Below are 18963 nucleotides of genomic sequence, written 5' to 3' on the forward strand. Positions count from 1 at the left end.
AAAGGAGGAGGTAATAATACATGTAGTTGTTGATTATGGGAAGTGCTACTCAAGTAGTATGCAACTTGCCAAAGTTCATTGTTTTCTAAATGTGTGAAATTACATTTGTACATTGCATCGTCCATGAGAGGGTAGGTAGGATATTGCACAAAGCAAGACCAATTTTCTACTTGCTTTAAACCATTAGATACATCTCACATGTGAGACATGAATGCAAAGTGTTTAATGTTTAGATATTGACCGGCTTGAGCGAAAGTGAAGAAAAAATGTCCAGCTATGAAAGTGAAACAATCAAAGAGGTATTGCACTTTGGCTTACAGATCTTGATTTCATTCTTTTCTTGGACAAAGCTAGTTGTTATAAGTGCTTTGTAAAAGAGTTTGTTGTGCGAGGATAATTTTATGTTAAAGATGGTGATAATGCTATTTGTCTAGGCTTTTGATGAGCCGAGCATTAATGAGAATGAGAAAGAGAGCTTCCCTCATCTGCAAAATAATGAGGTACGTGTTTCAAGTGGTTTCTATCTCTAATTATAATGTGAAAAGCAATAATATGTTTACTCTTATATTTTTTTTCTTATCTAGTTACTTGTACAACTCTTGTTCCTTTATTTAGGACGATCACTTCACTCATGGTCAAATGAGTATCACGTCTCCACGTGCACTCATAGCTTCAAGGACTTGTGAAGAGAATGTTGTCAACGATGACAATGCTAAGTTTGCCAATACTTCAAAAGTTATGGAGAAGCAAATTGGAAGATCAAACATCCTAGTTGATGAGCTAGTTCATGAATATCACTCGGTAATGTGTAGCATCCATGCAATCATGAATTACAAGATGCTTATTTGGGTTGACATATGGTCTTAGTTTCTTTCAACATCGTGTGTTTTTATTTCTCTTTGATAGATTGATATGACTTCTAATCTTGCAAGACAAGCAACACTTTGCACAAAAGAGGCCTTCAAGACAAAAGAAGATGATGAGAGTGCAGCTCAAGAAATTAAAGCTTCTAGTGATTTTGAGAATGTAAGTTGAAGAGTATGTACATCTATGTAAAGTGTCTTGGAACTTTATATGGAAAAAGTTTTTTCACTAAAACTCTAACCTCGTAAGAATTCTATCTTATTGTATACATCAAAATTTAGAATCGTATGTATTTAAATACAAGTCAACTCTCTACTTGAGTCTTGTCACATGTCACATGTAGGTTGAAGGTAGCTCCAAAAAGAGGACAAATTCAAAAGAGCTTGAAAAGAGTGTGAAGAAAAAGGTTTGTACTTGTAGATTGAGTTTGTTTCTTTGGTTTTCAAGTGCAAGTGGATTAAAGTAATGTTTTATTGTAGGCGTTGAGTGATATCACAAATGCTAACGACAAGGGTCTTCAAAGTTCCAAACAAGATACTAAGGTGGCTGCTCATTCTCTTTAAGTTGAATATAGATTGTCTTGTATAAGGAATGTTTTGCAAGTTATCCAATTTTTTGCAGGAATCACAAGTATCCATTGTAAGAGGAAGACGTGAACGTCTTGTGAGAGCTCCTTCTAGATATAGAGATTGAGATTGGAGTTATCTTTTTGGCTTTTTACCTTGGTTTTGTGGGACTTGACTTACTGTATGAAGGATATATTTTTAGTGCGTTTATAAATGAGGTGCTTATGCATGCTATATTTATAAGCTGAATTCTCACTCCTTTTGAGTATTACATTTGTGAATTTATACTTAAACGCTCAATGTTTTAGAGGTTCCTTCTTTAAGTAAACTCATGTAACAAGAATTACATTTGTAGTGTAGTATGGAGCTTTGATTATAAGTGTTTTGCTTGAAATTTGAAGGTTAAGCTTACACAAATGTCTTTGATTGTAAATATTGACATTACAAAGCAAACAACACTAAAACGGAAAGTGAGACAAGAAAGACATAGAGATGCTCAAGTATGGAAGTTATCTTTTTTTACACAGGTGTGTGATTTGATTTGTGTTTAGTATTGTTATGTATGTGTTTATTTACTTGGTTGCTATCTTCAACCTGTACAAAAATCATTACTTCTTTGGGTGTTTATTAGGGTGACATCAAAAGCAAGAGTAGTGTTGCTTTAGATGTCCTTACAAAGGAGGACAAGGAAGCAATTGTCATAAAGTACTTAGGGAAAATGATGTGGATGCCATGTATGGAAACCTACCTTCTAAGGTGAAGCTAAAACAACGTACATTTTGTGGATGTAAAAGGGTCTACATCAAAGATTGTCATGTTGGACACATTAGTTTCTTGGGTAATTGCATTGGGAAAGGTACATGTAAATCAACGCATAGGGCTTGTTGCCACTCAAGACGTGATTGTTTTATCTTAATCAATTCATAGTAAGAATTGATGTTGGAATTGAATGATAGTTATAATGTGGATTTAAGTTTTATGGTATATCTTCCAACTTTGATACGGTAAATGTTTTACAATATATATCGCTTTAAATTACCAATCAAAATTAATGTACTTCTGTAAAATTGTGTTTCACTTTTGGTTTCTTTATCTTGTAAGATGTTAAATGGTGTACTGAAGAATCTTATATAGATGAAAAGTAAAGTGTGCTCATATTATTGAACAATTTCTAGGTCTTGGGAGATTTTGTTTAGATAGGTAGAATATGTAAGATGGTTTTGAGGAAATACATACATAATCCATAAAAGCATGAGTGTGTGTGTGTGTGTGTGTGTGTGAGAGAGAGAGAGAGAGAGAGAGAGAGAGAAGAAGAAGAGTATTTTAATGTCGTGGGAAACTATCCTAAGAGACCTTAAAGATCTATCCGACGATGAGAGTTGAACTCAAGACCTTTTATTCAAACGGGAAATGGCATTGCCAATCTACCACACATCTAGGTGGTAGAAAGGTGTGTGTGAGAGAGATTGTTATTCAAGAGGGAAGTGACATTACCAATCTACCACACTTGGGTGATAGAAAGGTGTGAGAGCGAAACTGACTTTTTTGGTATCAAAATATACAATTTTAGGGTACGGGGGCTATGGTGATCGCTTTGGCATCAAGGCATACCGCCTCTATATCCCAGACCATCACAAGTTTATCTTTGCCCGCACCGTCATCTTTGATGAAGAATTCATCATGTCAGGCAAATCTTCTCCACCATTGCACCCTACATTCTCATCACCAGTCCACTCTTCTCATCAATCTTTGTTGACGGCCTCACCAACACACACACCCATGAAAATTTCCCACCCTTCTAGGCACAATCTTGAGCCTCCCTTCACCATCCAAAGGCCTTTCCTCATCGCCCATCCACCTCCTCGTGTCTCGCATTCTCATGCACAGCCAATCGGCAACACTCCTGCACCACCTCTTACACCCATCTCCTCACAGTTGACACCATCACCAACACCGTCCGTCCCGACTACCGCTACTTCCATCACACCGCAGACACTCGGTGCTCCACCTCGTGAGCTCCCATCACCTTCGTTACCGGTCTCACTTTTTTCCACAACTCCCACGAAACCTTGCTAGTTACTCCCATCCCAGAAGATGTCGACAAAGTCGATCGAGCCTTATAGCTCTACTTTTGCCACCTCGCCATCGCAACACACTTCAGCTATACACTTGGACCAAGCCGCCTCTAGTTCGCATGGCCGCACCCGCTCTCTTCGCAAGATCTATGAAGCCACCAATTTCTCTGTTGTCCTCAGTGATGAAATGATTCTTGAACATCCACTAGAGCCTCTTGAAGATGCCCTTCCCCTCTCTGTTCTCGATGCCCTCGCTTCTAGCAAGACCAAGGACTGGCATGCTGCCATATTGCATGAACTCCAAGCCCTCAAAGAAGCTAACACTTGGGAGCTTGTGCCACCTCCTAAGAATTATAACATTGTCTCTTGCAAATGGCTATTAAAGAAGAAATACCACCCCAACGGCTCAGTTGATCGCTACAAGGCACGCCTTGTCGCTCGCGGCTTCACTCAACAACAAGGTGTGGATCACTTCGACAACTATTTGCCAGTACTGGGTATGACTGCATTTCGGCTTCTTATTGTACTTGCTGCTAAGTTTAATCTTCTTTTACATTATCTTGATATAAAAAATGCCTTCTTACATGGCTTGCTCCAACAGCTCATCTATATGCTACAACCTACTCATTTTGAAGACCCTCACAACCCTGATTATGTATGTAAATTGCATAAGCCCATTTATGGCTTAAAACAATCTGCACGAGAGTGGTACATCCGCATGCACCACTACTTGCTCAAATGTGGCTGGGAACATCTTATGGCAGACTACAATATCTACATACGGCAGACCTCTAAAGGCATGGCTATCTTAGGCCTCTTTGTGGATGACATTCCTCTTCTTGGCACATCAGAGTACATGTTGCTACAAGCAATTGATTGCATCTCTCATGAATTCCTAGTAACCGACAAAGGACCTATGACTTATTTGCTCGGCATTGAAGTCATGAGAGATCCAGCAGGTAAATTTATCCAATTATACCAATCCAAATACATTGAAGAACTCCTCCTCTTCTATGGTATGTCTGCTTCAACCCCTGAGTTTACACCTTTGCCTGTTAAGCACAAGCTTGCTCCTGAATTTCATGATTAAACTCACACTGATGCACTCTACTGCCCATCCTTTCATTTCCCAAAATTCTGCGGACAATTACGTTATCTTATCTCTTGCACCCGTTTCGATCTTTGCTACACAGGCCATATCCTCTCTCGCTCTATGTCAAAGCCCTGTAAAATGCACAAGCAAGCCCCAAATCCCACCCTTCGCTACTTATGCACCACTTATCACTATGCCCTCACTTACTATTACAACCCCTCTAGTCCCATCTCTATTTCAGGATATGCTGATGCCAACTGGGCTGGTGACGATCCTCAATGTTTTTCTACAGGAGGCTATGTATTCACTTTGGCTCTATTGCAAGTTCTTCTACTGAAGCGGAATACCTTGCTGCTGCTCTTGCCTCCCGCGAGGCTCTTTGGATCTCTGAATTGATCCACGAATTGAAGTTACCCTTCAATATGTCGACTGATCCAATCACTCTTTTTTGTGATAATCAGTCTACCATCGCACTTCTAGAATCACCTTCCTTCTCATCCAAGCTCAAACACATTAAGATAAGCTTCCATCTCTTGAAAGAATTAGTCGCATATGGCTTCATCAAGCTAGTGTATGTTCCATATGTAGAAAATTGGGCAGAATTTCTCACCAAGTCTGTGTCCGCCTCTAAACAAACAGTCTCATCGCGTAATTTGAGTTTGATCCCTACTGGATGAACTTCTCATTGAGGGGAAATAGCATGTGTCTACGACATGGCTACATCACAAAGCTTTTTTGTATCTGCAACGTGGCTACTTCACAAAGCTTTTTTGTTCATCAATCTCAATACGCTACAACGAGAAGTCCACCCTTAAGAGGGGATGTAAAAGTAACTTATGATTTTAATAAGTGTGGACTTCTTCCCACCTACCTTTTTTCCCAAAATCCTTACACCTAATTTCCACATGGACCCCTTTTACCTATGCAAGCCTTAACATGTGTCTATTCCCACCTACCTATAATTCACATGTGATGGATAATCCTCACTCCCTCAACTTGTATATAAATCTCATTAGCTGCCCTCATTTGTAACAAGGTCTTTACTCTCCATTCAAGTGCAATCTATTGTCATTACTCTATTTCTATCTTGCACTCTCTTATGTTTTGACATTAGTATATTAATTAATAGTGATATTAATCACATTTAAGTGAATCTTTAAGTTCTCACAATTGGACCCGCCGAAAACTTTGAAAAAGAAGGCCACCATATTCTACCCCCCAAGATGCTACCGTGGACACATAATAACAAGACCTCCTCGAGTCCTCGGCAAACCCTCCTCCGCAACCTTTCTGCATAGAATCAGAAAACCAAATGTGAATTATCTTATGAAGTAGGTTAATCCAACAATCCTCAAGAGCTCAATGCTTTACTAAGGCCTTAATTATGTCGGCCAAAACCGCAAGAAAACGCACAGAAAATTGTTTTAGGACAATCAACAGATGATGAGTTCCACTTGGGATAAACAGGTGGGTGTTTCTTGTGAGACAATGATGAAGCTCATGGTGCAGTGTCGAAATGCTGGCCGTGCGAATTAGGAGAGGAGAGGAGGTCGCCGCATCATTCGAGTGAAGGGAAGGTGGCGGGGTAGTGGCGAAGCGCATGCCACGCTTTTGAAGGCACGCACGCAAAAGGCTCCATTGTTGCTCCACAGTCAGCAGCCACTTGGCTTCGCCATTAACCAGGACCTCGCCACGATACCGGCGAGGTAAAATACTGTTGAAGAAGGAATACTAAAGGGCTCGCTCACTTTTGTTATGGTTATGGTTAAAGCGGTAGATCAAATTCTCCGGCGCATCCACCAATGGCGTACACGGTATGAGCAGCAGAAGTCGATACGCATACCCTAGCAACAACAACATGCAGCAGACCAGCCATATATTCAATCGATAATGGCAATGCAGGTACCATTGTCGTTATTTCCATGCAGAGAAATGAGTAACTGAATTACCTGAAATGACGATGAGCATGAGGAGAAGGTAGAAACATAGTCGCGTATTTCTGCCGGGTATGAATAGCATGAGTATGAGCGACATTAAGCTGGTTGGATCAAGTGCAGCTTCTGTCTTTTTAATTTTTAACGGACCGAGCGTTTATGCTTATCACGCTTAGGTAATACTTAGAGTAGAGGGCGCCCTTCTCGGCCCGCCGGATGCTCTATATTAGAAAGTCCGAGCCAGATAGTGTTGCATATAAATGTAAAAGTAAAAAATCATGGACAAAATCATTGCAATGGTAAAAACAAACGTATGATATTCGTGTGTCGCCCTCATGAGTTCTCGGCCTGCGGGATGCTCTATATTAGAAAGTCCGAGCCAGATAGTGTTGCATATAAATGTAAAAGTAGAAAATCATGGACAAAATCATTGCAATGGTAAAGACAAATGTATGATATTCGTGCGTCGTTTGATGGTGGCCAAATCATCGTTTGATGGTGGCCAAATCGACGGTGTCTAATAGGCGAAGTGGCTACCTCCAAGCGCTCATTGACAACTAAAACCTAGTCCTCATGGACTTCTCCAAGAAGATTATTTTTCACTTTGTAAATGGGAAGACTTTATCTTTGCTCCTTTCTTAGTAGCTTTGAGCGATGGCCATATCTACTCAGGCATGTCATACATAAAGATTTTTACACCACGAAGCCCTTGAGTAAGATTCCACTCTCCTCTATCTAGCACGGGATCCTCCCAAAGGAAATTCAAATTCTTTGGGATGGAATCAAGTTGACTAACGGAGATTGTGTCACTTGAAGCACTTTGAAACAAAACATGTGGATTTATTATGATTTTCACAGGTTGTCACACATCAATGAAGTACCTTGTTTGCACCCTTTAAGTAGGTTAGTTCATTCTTCTTGCTTTTGTTTTGATACAATAGTCTAGATCCATCAACATCAAAATTGGGGTAATCTCTCATTCCAAGATCTAATTGCTCATCTTTTCATCTCTTAGATGTGGTTGTTTTCTCTGGTGAGTCTTTGATGTCATCTAGATGAGCCATTTTCATCCTCTTGTGTATTGATAACCCTTAAACTCCCGCTCTTTGCAACTTTTTGAAGGTTGATTAATACTAGAGAGATTATATTCATAATCCAAAGATCAACTTGTTTTCATCGATACAAGATCTTGCCTTGTGTTTTAGTCAACATCACTCATGGAAAGGATAAATTTATTCCCATTCAAGTAAACAACCTTAACCCATACACCTTGATCTCTCTTCACAAGATCTTTTGTATTAGCAATATAAACTCTATGTAAGGTAATTGGTGACAAATGCATAATCCTTTGCTTTCCACCATAAGAGAAAAAGTTCAGAACCGTTAGCATTGCCACGGTTTGACAAAGAAAATTAGAAAGAGAAAAGTTTGTGTGAGCGATAATAACAACAAGAATACGTGTGGTAATGGTTTGCCAACAATATACATGATAAGAATCGCATAAATATATCCGCGCCTATTATCATGCATATTATCGCTATACATCCTTTTTTAAAAAGATGCTCATTTGGGCCACCCACCCAAATACGCGTTTTTATAATTTACCTATATAAAAAATATCAAATATCAATTGCATTTCAAAAAGTATACAAGAAAATAATAATAAACTTTGAAATTATAAGTCACACCTTACCTTTATAAATTGAAGCAAAAAGGAAAAATACTTTAAAAAAAGTATAACTTAAGCCAAATTTTTGAATGAGTTTTATATATAAATCATGAGTGGCTTATATGCCACATTTGCACTTGTAAAAGAAGAGTATAGAAAAATATATATCTATCCTAAGCCTCTTCATCATCCTCCTTGTCCTCATCCACATGTACATCCATTTGATTGCGCTAACCCTACAACAACGACAAGATTATATTTGTCAAGTTGGAAGGGCTAGAAGACATTGAAAATATTATTCAATGGAAAAGTGGGTGATGACTCAAGGAAATGGGTCCTAATAGGCCATGTGGAGGTGTGGAGTACATAAAAAAGGAAGGACTATGGGACCGAATAGTGTTCGTGATTGTGTACGTTTTTATGACAAACATATGAACAACTCTTCCATGTTCATGATCCATTTTAAGACATTCTTTGGATGTCTGGATACAATTCTGAATGTATTGATGTTTATCATGACTTTTCTAATTTTATGCAATAGAGTTTTTGACTTGCAATTTGAGTTTTTTTTATTCAAAATATTACGTTCATATTTTAGAGAGTGTTGTTTTAACACGTCAATTCTACGCCTTGACCCTCACATTTGTGACAAGGTAGGTTCTTAGAGAGAGAGAGAGAGAGAGAGAGAGAGAGAGAGAGAGAGAGAGAGAGATGCGATAAGAAAGGGAGAAAATCATGCATGTTGCTAAGATGTGAGATAAAATCTTAACTATTTGTGTCTTTTTTTACAACTTACACACCTCATGCTTTTTATATAAAGTTTTCTTTTGTATGATAAGATGTTAAGTGTGCTCTATATACTGCACAAGTGATTGTTTCCTTGGTGGTAATTAACATAGAGTTCATCTTTATATGCATTGAGATGTACTTTTAATGGTACAACTATGGAAAAAACTAATAACAATGCCATCATTGAACGTTGGGCACCTCCTATCTCTCACCCTAATCTATATCCTTCTTACCCTCAAGGGGGGACATGCCATGGCTAGCCATCTCCTTTTATTTATGGTCAGCTCATTATGCTGACATATCTACTTATGATAGCCCATTTTATCCTTTGCAACTATATGCCACCACTATAGCTACTTCATATCCCAATATCTGGCTACTTGATACGGGCGCCACCCATCATATGACATATCACTTACATTGGCTATCCAACATCACTTATCTAGAACACCCTCTACAAGTATGCCTCGGTGATAACATCATCCAGCTCGCTAAAGCCTATGGAGATGTTGTCATTAACCTACCTAATGGCCTACACACCACTATTTCTCACGTATATTATGTCCCTGGTCTCAAGAAAAATCGCATCTCTATAGCGAGCTAACCAACAACGGCATCATCATCATATTCATGCGCGAAGGCTGCCACATTTTGGCACTAAACAAAGATGGTCAGTATGTCACACTTTTGGTCCCCAAAACTGGGCGTCTTTATCCATTGGGTGATGCATCGCCTACACATGAATCTGCACCATCCATAAAAACACAAGAAAACACACTCAAATGGCATTATAGACTAGGACATATTTCTCAACATGTTGTGCACCAACTCACTCATCGCCAACTTGCACTAGGTCTTTTCAAGCACCTCACTCACATCACACTTTGTGAGGGATGCATTCTTGCTAAAGCACATCATGTCCCATTCCCCACTTCATCATCACGATCCACTCCACCTCTCGACCTCATCCACTCTGATGTTTGTGGCCCATTGCCCGTCAACTCGCTCACTGGAAATAAGTATATGCTTACTTTTATAGACAATTTCTCAAAATACACAACTACTTACTACATGGCCAAGAAATCCTCGCCTTCTCTCATTTTTGCACATTCAAGGCATTAGTTGAGACTAAACATGGCTGCCATATTAAAACTCTCCGCACAGATCATGGTGGGGAATACACTTCTCATGCATTCAAAGATCTATGTCTTTCTGCTGGTATTCGACATGAATTCTCCATCGCGGACCACCCACAACAAAACGGTCGTGCCGAGCGCAAGAATCGCACACTATTTGAAGCTGCTCGTGCCATGCTTCTTCAAGCTAGCCTCCCAGACACCTATTGGGAAGAAGCTACCGCCAGTACGTGCTACATTCAAAACTGCATTCCATCCACCCGCAATCCTACTACTACACCCTACACCATCAGGCACAGTCACCCACCTCATCTTGGCCACCTTCGCATCTTAAGAAGCATTCCATACCCACTTGTGACGCAACCTTTATCAAAACTACCACCACGTGCTCAACGCACAACTTTTGTCGGCTATGGTGATCGCTTTGGCATCAAGGCATACCGCCTCTATATCCCAGACCATCACAAGTTTATCTTTGCCCACACCGTCATCTTTGATGAAGAATTCATCATCTCAGGCAAATCTTCTCCACCATTGCACCCTACATTCTCATCACCAGTCCACTCTTCTCATCAATCTTTGTTGACGGCCTCACCAACACACACACCCATGAAAATTTCCCACCCTTCTAGGCACAATCTTGAGCCTCCCTTCACCATCCAAAGGCCTTTCCTCATCGCCCATCCACCTCCTCGTGTCTCGCATTCTCATGCACAGCCAATCGGCTACACTCTTGAAGCACCTCTTACACCCATCTCCTCATAGTTGACACCATCACCAACACTGTCCGTCCCGACTACCGCTACTTCTATCACACCGCCGACACTCGGTGCTCCACCTTGTGAGCTCCCATCACCTTCGTTACCGGTCTCACTTTTTCCGCAACTCCCATGAAACCTTGCTAGTTACTCCCATCCCAGTAGATGTCGACGAAGTCGAGCCTTATAGCTCTACTTCTGCCACCTCGCCATCGCAACACACTTCAGCTATACACTTGGACCAAGCCGCCTCTAGTTCGCATGGCCGCACCCGCTGTCTTCGCAAGATCTATGAAGCCACCAATTTCTCTGTTGTACTCAGTGATGAAATGATTCTTGAACATCCACTAGAGCCTTGTCGCTCGCGGCTTCACTCAACAACAAGGTGTGGATTACTTCGACAACTATTCGCCAGTACTGGATATGACTGCATTTCGGCTTCTTATTGTACTTGCTGCTAAGTTTAATCTTCTTTTACATTATCTTGATATAAAAAATGCCTTCTTACATGGCTTGCTCCAACAGCTCATCTATATGCTACAACCTACTCATTTTGAAGACCCTCACCACCCTGATTATGTATGTGAATTGCATAAGCCCATTTATGGCTTAAAACAATCTGCACGAGAGTGGTACATCCGCATGCACCACTACTTGCTCAAATGTGGCAGGGAACGTCTTATGGCAGACTACAATATCTACATATGGCATACCTCTAAAGGCATGGCTATCTTAGGCCTCTTTGTGGATGACATTCCTCTTCTTGGCACATCAGAGTACATGTTGCTACAAGCAATGGATTGCATCTCTCATGAATTCCCAGTAACCGACAAAGGACCTATGACTTATTTTCTCGGCATTGAAGTCATAAGAGATCCAGCAGGTAAATTTATCCAATTATCCCAATCCAAATACATTGAAGAACTCCTCCTCTTCTATGGTATGTCTTATTCAACCCCTCAGTTTACACCTTTGCCTGTTAAGCACAAGCTTGCTCCTGAATTTCATGATTACACTCATACTGATGCACTCTACTGCCCATCCTTTCATTTCCCAAAATTCTGCGGACAATTACGTTATCTTATCTCTTGCACCCGTTTCGATCTTTGCTACACAGGCCATATCCTCTCTCGCTCTATGTCAAAGCCCTGTAAAATGCACAAGCAAGCCCCAAATCCCACCCTTCGCTACTTATGCACCACTTAACACTATGCCCTCACTTACTATTACAACCCCTCTAGTCCCATCTTTATTTCAAGATATGCTGATGCCAACTGGGCTGGCGAAGATCCTCGATGTTTTTCTACAAGAGGCTATGTATACACTTTGGCTGGTGGTCCTATCTCTTGGCAAACCAAACGATAATGTTCTATTGCAAGTTCTTCTACTGAAGCGGAATACGTTGCTGCTGCTCTTGCCTCCCGCGAGGCTCTTTGGATCTCTGAATTGATCCACGAATTGAAGCTACCCTTCAATATCTCGACTGATCCAATCACTCTTTTTTGTGATAATCAGTCTACCATTGCACTTACAGAATCACCTTCCTTCTCATCCAAGCTCAAACACATTAAGATAAGCTTCCATCTCTTGAAAGAATTAGTCGGAAATGGCTTCATCAAGCTAGTGTATGTTCCATATGCAGAAAATTGGGCAGAATTTCTCACCAAGTCTGTGTACGCCTCTATACAAACAGTCTCATCGCGTAATTTGAGTTTGATCCCTACTGGATGAACTTCTCATTGAGGGGAGATAGCATTTATCTATGACATGGCTACATCACAAAGCTTTTTTGTATCTGCGACGTGGCTACTTCACAAAGCTCTTTTGTTCATCAATCTCAATACGCTACAACGAGAAGTCCACCCTTAAGAGGGGATGTAAAAGTATCATATGATTTTAATATGTGTGGACTTCTTCCCACCTACCTTTTTTCCCAAAATCCTTACACCTAATTCCCACATGGACCCCTTTTACCTATGCAAGCCTCAACATGTGTCTATTTGCACCTACCTATAATTCACATGTGATGGATAATCCTCACTCCCTCAACTTGTATATAAATCTCATTACCTGCCCTCATTTGTAACAAGGTCTTCACTCTCCATTCAAGTGCAATCTATTGTCATTACTCTATTTCTATCTTGCACTCTCTTATGTTTTGACATTAGTATATTAATTAATAGTGATATTAATCACATTTAAGTGAATCTTTAAGTTCTCACAATTGGACCCGCCGAAAACTTTGAAAAAGAAGGCCGCCATATTCTACCCCCCAAGACGCTACCGTGGACACATAATAACAAGACCTCCTCGAGTCCTCGGCAAACCCTCCTCCGCAACCTTTCTGCATAGAATCAGAAAACCAAATGTGAATTATCTTATGAAGTAGGTTAATCCAACAATCCTCAAGAGCTCAATGCTTTACTAAGGCCTTAATTATGTCGGCCAAAACCGCAAGAAAACGCACAGAAAATTGTTTTAGGACAATCAACAGATGATGAGATCCACTTGGGCTAAACAGGTGGGTGCTTCTAGTGAGACAATTATGAAGCTCATGGTGCAGTGTTGGAATGCTGGCCGTGCGAATTAGGAGAGGAGAGGAGGTCTCCGGATCATGCGAGTGAAGGGAAGGTGGCGGGGTGGTTGCGAAGCGCACGCCACGCTTTTGAAGGCACGCACGCAAAAGGCTCCACTGTTGCTCCACAGTCAGCAGCCGCTTGGCTTCGCCATTAACGGGGACCTCACCACGATACGGGCGAGGTAAAATACAGCTGAAGAAGGAATAATAAAGGGCTCGCTCGCTTTTGTTATGGTTATGGTTAAAGCGGTAGATCAAATTATCCGACGCATCCACCGTTGGCGTACACTGTATGAGCAGCAGCAGTCGATACGCATACCCTAGCGACAACAACATGCAGCAGACCAGCCATATATTCAATCGATAATGGCAATGCAGGTACCATTGTCGTTATTTCCATGCAGAGAAATGAGTAACTGAATTACCTGAAATGGCGATGAGCATGAGGAGAAGGTAGAAGCATAGTACCGTATTTCTGCCAGGTATGAATAGCATGAGTATGAGCGACATTAAGCTGGCTAGATCAAGTGCAGCTTCTGTCTTTTTTATTTTTAACGGACCGATCGTTTATGCTTTATCACGCTTAGGTAATACTAAGAGTAGAGGGCGCCCTTCTCGGCCCGCCGGATGCTCTATATTAGAAAGTCCGAGCCAGATAGTGTTGCATATAAATGTAAAAGTAAAAAATCATGGACAAAATCATTGCAATGGTAAAAACAAACGTATGATATTCGTGTGTCTCCCTCACGAGTTCTCGGCCCGTGGGATGCTCTATATTAGAAAGTCCGAGCCAGATAGTGTTGCATATAAATGTAAAAGTAGAAAATCATGGACAAAATCATTGCAATGGTAAAGACAAACGTATGATATACGTGCGTCGTTTGATGGTGGCCAAATGGACGGTGTCTAATAGGCCAAGTGGCTACCTCCAAGCGCTCATTCGCAACTAAAACCTAGTCCTCATGGACTTCTTCGAGAAGATTATTTTTCACTTTGTAAATGGGAAGACTTTGTCTTTGCTCCTTTCTTAGTAGCTTTGAGCGATGGCCATATCTACTCAGGGATGTCATACATAAAGATTTGTACACCACGAAGCCCTTGAGTAAGATTCCACTCTCCTCTATCTAGCACGGGATCCTCCCAAAGGAAATTCAAATTCTTTGGGATGGAATCAAGTTGACTAACGGAGATTGTGTCACTTGAATCACTTTGAAACAAAACATGTGGATTTATTATGATTTTCACAGGTTGTCACACATCAATGGAGTACCTTGTTTGCCCCCTTTAAGTAGGTTAGTTCATTCTTCTTGCTTTTGTTTTGATACAATAGTCTAGATCCATCAACATCACAATTGGGGTAATCTCTCGTTCCAAGATCTAATTGCTCATCTTTTCATCTCTTAGATGTGGTTGTTTTCTCTGGTGAGTCTTTGATGTCATCTAGATGAGCCATTTTCATCCTCTTGTGTATTGATAACCCTTAAAATCCCGCTCTTTGCAACTTTTTGAAGGTTGATTAATACTAGAGAGATTATATTCATAATCCAAAGATCAACTTGTTTTCATCGATACAAGATCTTGCCTTGTGTTTTAGTCAACATCACTCATGGAAAGGATAAATTTATTCCCATTCAAGTAAACAACCTTAACCCATACACCTTGATCTCTCTTCACAAGATCTTTTGTATTAGCAATATAAAATCTATGTAAGGTAATTGGTGACAAATGCATAATCCTTTGCTTTCCACCATAAGAGAAAAAGTTCAGAACCGTTAGCATTGCCACGGTTTGACAAAGAAAATTAGAAAGAGAAAAGTTTGTGTGAGCGATAATAACAACAAGAATACGTGTGGTAATGGTTTGCCAACAATATACATGATGAGAATCGCATAAATATATCCGCGCCTATTATCATGCATATTATCGCTATACATCCTTTTTTAAAAAGATGCTCATTTGGGCCACCCACCCAAATACGCGTTTTTATTTTTTACCTATATAAAACATATCAAATATCAATTGCATTTCAAAAGGTGTACAAAAAAATAATAATAAACTTTGAAATTATAAGTCACACCTTACCTTTATAAATTGAAGCAAAAAGGAAAAATACTTTAAAAAAAGTATAACTTAAGCCAAATTTTTGAATGAGTTTTATATATAAATCATGAGTGGCTTATATGCCACATTTGCACTTGTAAAAGAAGAGTATAGAAAAATATATATCTATCCTAAGCCTCTTCATCATCCTCCTTGTCCTCATCCACATGTACATCCATTTGATTGCGCTAACCCTACAACAACGACAAGATTATATTTGTCAAGTTGGAAGGGCTAGAAGACATTGAAAATATTATTCAATGGACAAGTGGGTGATAACTCAAGGAAATGGGTCATAATAGGCCATGTGGAGGTGTGGACTACATAAAAAAGGAAGGACTATGGGACCCAATAGTGTTCGTGATTGTGTACGTTTTTATGACAAACATATTAACAACTCTTCCATGTTCATGATCTATTTTAAGACATTCTTTGGATGTCTGGATACAATTCTGAATGTATTGATGTTTATCATGACTTTTCTAATTTTATGCAATAGAGTTTTTGACTTGCAATTTGAGTTTTTTTGATTCAAAATATTACGTTCATATTTTAGAGATTGTTGTTTTAACACGTCAATTCTACGCCTTGACCCTCACATTTGTGACAAGGTAGGTTCTTATGGAGAGAGAGAGAGAGAGAGAGAGAGAGAGAGAGAGAGAGAGAGAGATGCGATAAGAAAGGGAGAAAATCATGCATGTTGCTAAGATGTGAGATAAAATCTTAACTATTTGTGTCTTTTTTTACAACTTACACACCTCATGCTTTTTATATAATGTTTTCTTTTGTATGATAAGATGTTAAGTTTGCTGTATATACTGCACAAGTGATTGTTTCCTTGGTGGTAATTAACATAGAGTTCATCTTTATATGCATTGAGATGTACTTTTAATGGTACAACTATGGAAAAAACTAATAACAATGCCATCATTGAACATTAAAAAACCTTGGAGGAGTGGAATCAATACCGTCAGACACATAAGTCCTCTCCACACAAGAGTCCAAAGAAGATTACAAATTTGACTCTCTCTCCTACTTGTTGAGGTGACCATTTCTCTCTCCTCTATTTTGAGTGCCAAAAAATGGCCCTATGAGCAATAAGTATGACCCAAGGGGCTTAACACTAGCCTGGTAACCTAACTGAACATAATAGTGTCCTTTCAGGGTTTTGAAAAAAAATTCCAAAACAATAGTAATCCATTCATTTTGAAAAATCCTTTCATGAGCTTATAGTTCAAGGACCACTACATATGGAAAAAATGAGAAAATTGTAAAATTTCTCATCTCTTGGTCACAATTTGAGACTCCAAGGTTGATGGATCACTGCAGTTTGCCTCAAACAACCATTTCTTACGGTTGATTGCATATAATTAAGAGTGGGAATTTTTGTAGGACATGCGATAAAAAACCCTGTTAACTTCAATGGGTTGGTGATCAAAACATATCATTCCTTTTGTCTCACTATTTATTTTGCGGGTAAAAAGATAAGGTACAAAAAAGTTGCATTTTTTCCATTCTGTGGACCTATCATCAAAGTTTCTATAGTCACGCTTAATACAGATACTATGTACATGTTTTCTTAGTTCCCTTTGGGCCTTTGGATTCAAAGGGAGACATGAAGCATGTCAAAGTAATATGTCAAAATGATAATGGATCTCTTACTAAGTGGAACCTTGGAGACAATGTGCTAAATACAACAAACTTTGACAAATCTTGGTTTAGCATTTTGACCTCTAGAATCCATAGAAACTACTCAATATCTAGCCAAATTTGTAGTTTATGATTAGATATGGTTTCTACCTACAAAATACACACAATTGGCCAAAGAAACTAGCAATATTGAAAAAGATATACTTGCTATATGTCTCGTATTCTTCAGCAATCAAAAACTCAACCATCATCATACACTATGCTATTTAGCGTATTAGGTTCCTCAAAACTCAAAAAAGATTAGCTTTATGTTATACATGCCACTTACACAATCAAAATTGAATTTGGATATCAAGAAAGCCACAAAAAAATCATAAAAGTGTTAATTTGGGCCAAAAAACAGGATTATGCATTTCTTGTAAGTTGGTCATAACTTTCAATTCTAACACTTAGTTCTCACTAGAAGAATCAAAACATGTTGAGAACTGTAAAGGCTTATCCTCTAGCAATCTAAACCTCACAAACATGAGATTTAAAGTGGTATAGTTGCAAAACTTTGAAAAAAATCCAAAAACAGGAGCCATTTTTTCACACAATTTAGGTTTAAAATTGTTGTGCAAGAGTAGGGTTATTGGTGAGATCGATATTCCAAACAAAAACCAAGTTTTTTCAGCTCATAAGGCAACTTTGTGGATATATAGCACCTAGAAATTCATTTTCATACTCTTCGTATAATTCAAGCAAAATGGTCACTTAACCGGACACAAAAGTGTCCAAGGACATAAAAGTGTCTTGTGACCATTCTAGTGTTAAATGGGGTCACTCATGGCTCTAAAACACTCACACATAGTCAAAATTAGCACTACTAATTTTTTTCAACTTTGTTAACACCATCACTAACCTTTTGTATCCTTGTACATTATCACTTAGCAATTATCACCTACTTGGATCCTAGCTAAGGTAACCACCTACATGGCTAGGGGCATCTTTTAGGCCTAGTCATCACTTGGGCATCATGAGAAAAAACAAGGTGGTGGAAAGAGTGCTTCATCATCATTGTACCATCAGCTTTGAAAAGGTTAATTGCAATTAGCACTTAATTCCACCCTAATTGAGATTCACCTTCACCTATAAAAAGAGCCCTCTTCTTCCTTGAAATTCATTCAAGAGGGAGTGAGAGGATTCATGCCAAATTAGCCTTTAACCCTACACTTTCCTTTGAGGAAGGCTAGCTAAACTTGAAAGCATCCTTGTAAACATCAACCCTAGTCAATCAAGGCCGAAGTCTTCTATCTCTTGCCATCTCCATCAAATTGGCAAATACTCTCGAAGGGGTTGATAAGTAAGGTGTTGTTTGCTTTGTTATCTTTTTTTTCATCTCCAAGCCAAGCCTAATACCTCCATGTATTCTAATACTTCTACCCCTACTCCTATCTCTATATCTCTTGTGTCCTTATTGTTTCTCTTGAAGGCATTCAAGAAACAACGGTATATCAACAACCTTCTTGTGAAGAAATACTAGTGCACAAGGTACATCCCCCCCCGCTATAGATACATCTCTCCCCCAAGTATCCTTATTGCCTACTACGGGCAAGAACATGGCTTGGGAGGGAAACTTCTCTTATCTTCACTTATCTCATATCAACATTTTGCACATACTAGATTTATCCTAGATGAAGAATCCACATGATGTGAATTTATATCACTTCCACTCTGTGCGATCTATTACAATTAACATATGGACTAGCTGT

The 18963-nt window shown here is 39.4% G+C and overlaps 1 pseudogene; it reads left to right on the plus strand.

Moving 5' to 3' along the window:
• The first annotated feature begins 266 nt into the window (after positions 1-266).
• LOC147430722 (uncharacterized) lies at positions 267-2346 on the plus strand (annotated as a pseudogene).
• Positions 2347-18963: the final 16617 nt, after the last annotated feature.

The sequence above is a fragment of the Adiantum capillus-veneris genome, chromosome 21 (assembly GCF_014529385.1).
Source record: "Adiantum capillus-veneris isolate H3 chromosome 21, ASM1452938v2, whole genome shotgun sequence".
Classification (NCBI taxonomy): domain Eukaryota; kingdom Viridiplantae; phylum Streptophyta; class Polypodiopsida; order Polypodiales; family Pteridaceae; genus Adiantum; species Adiantum capillus-veneris.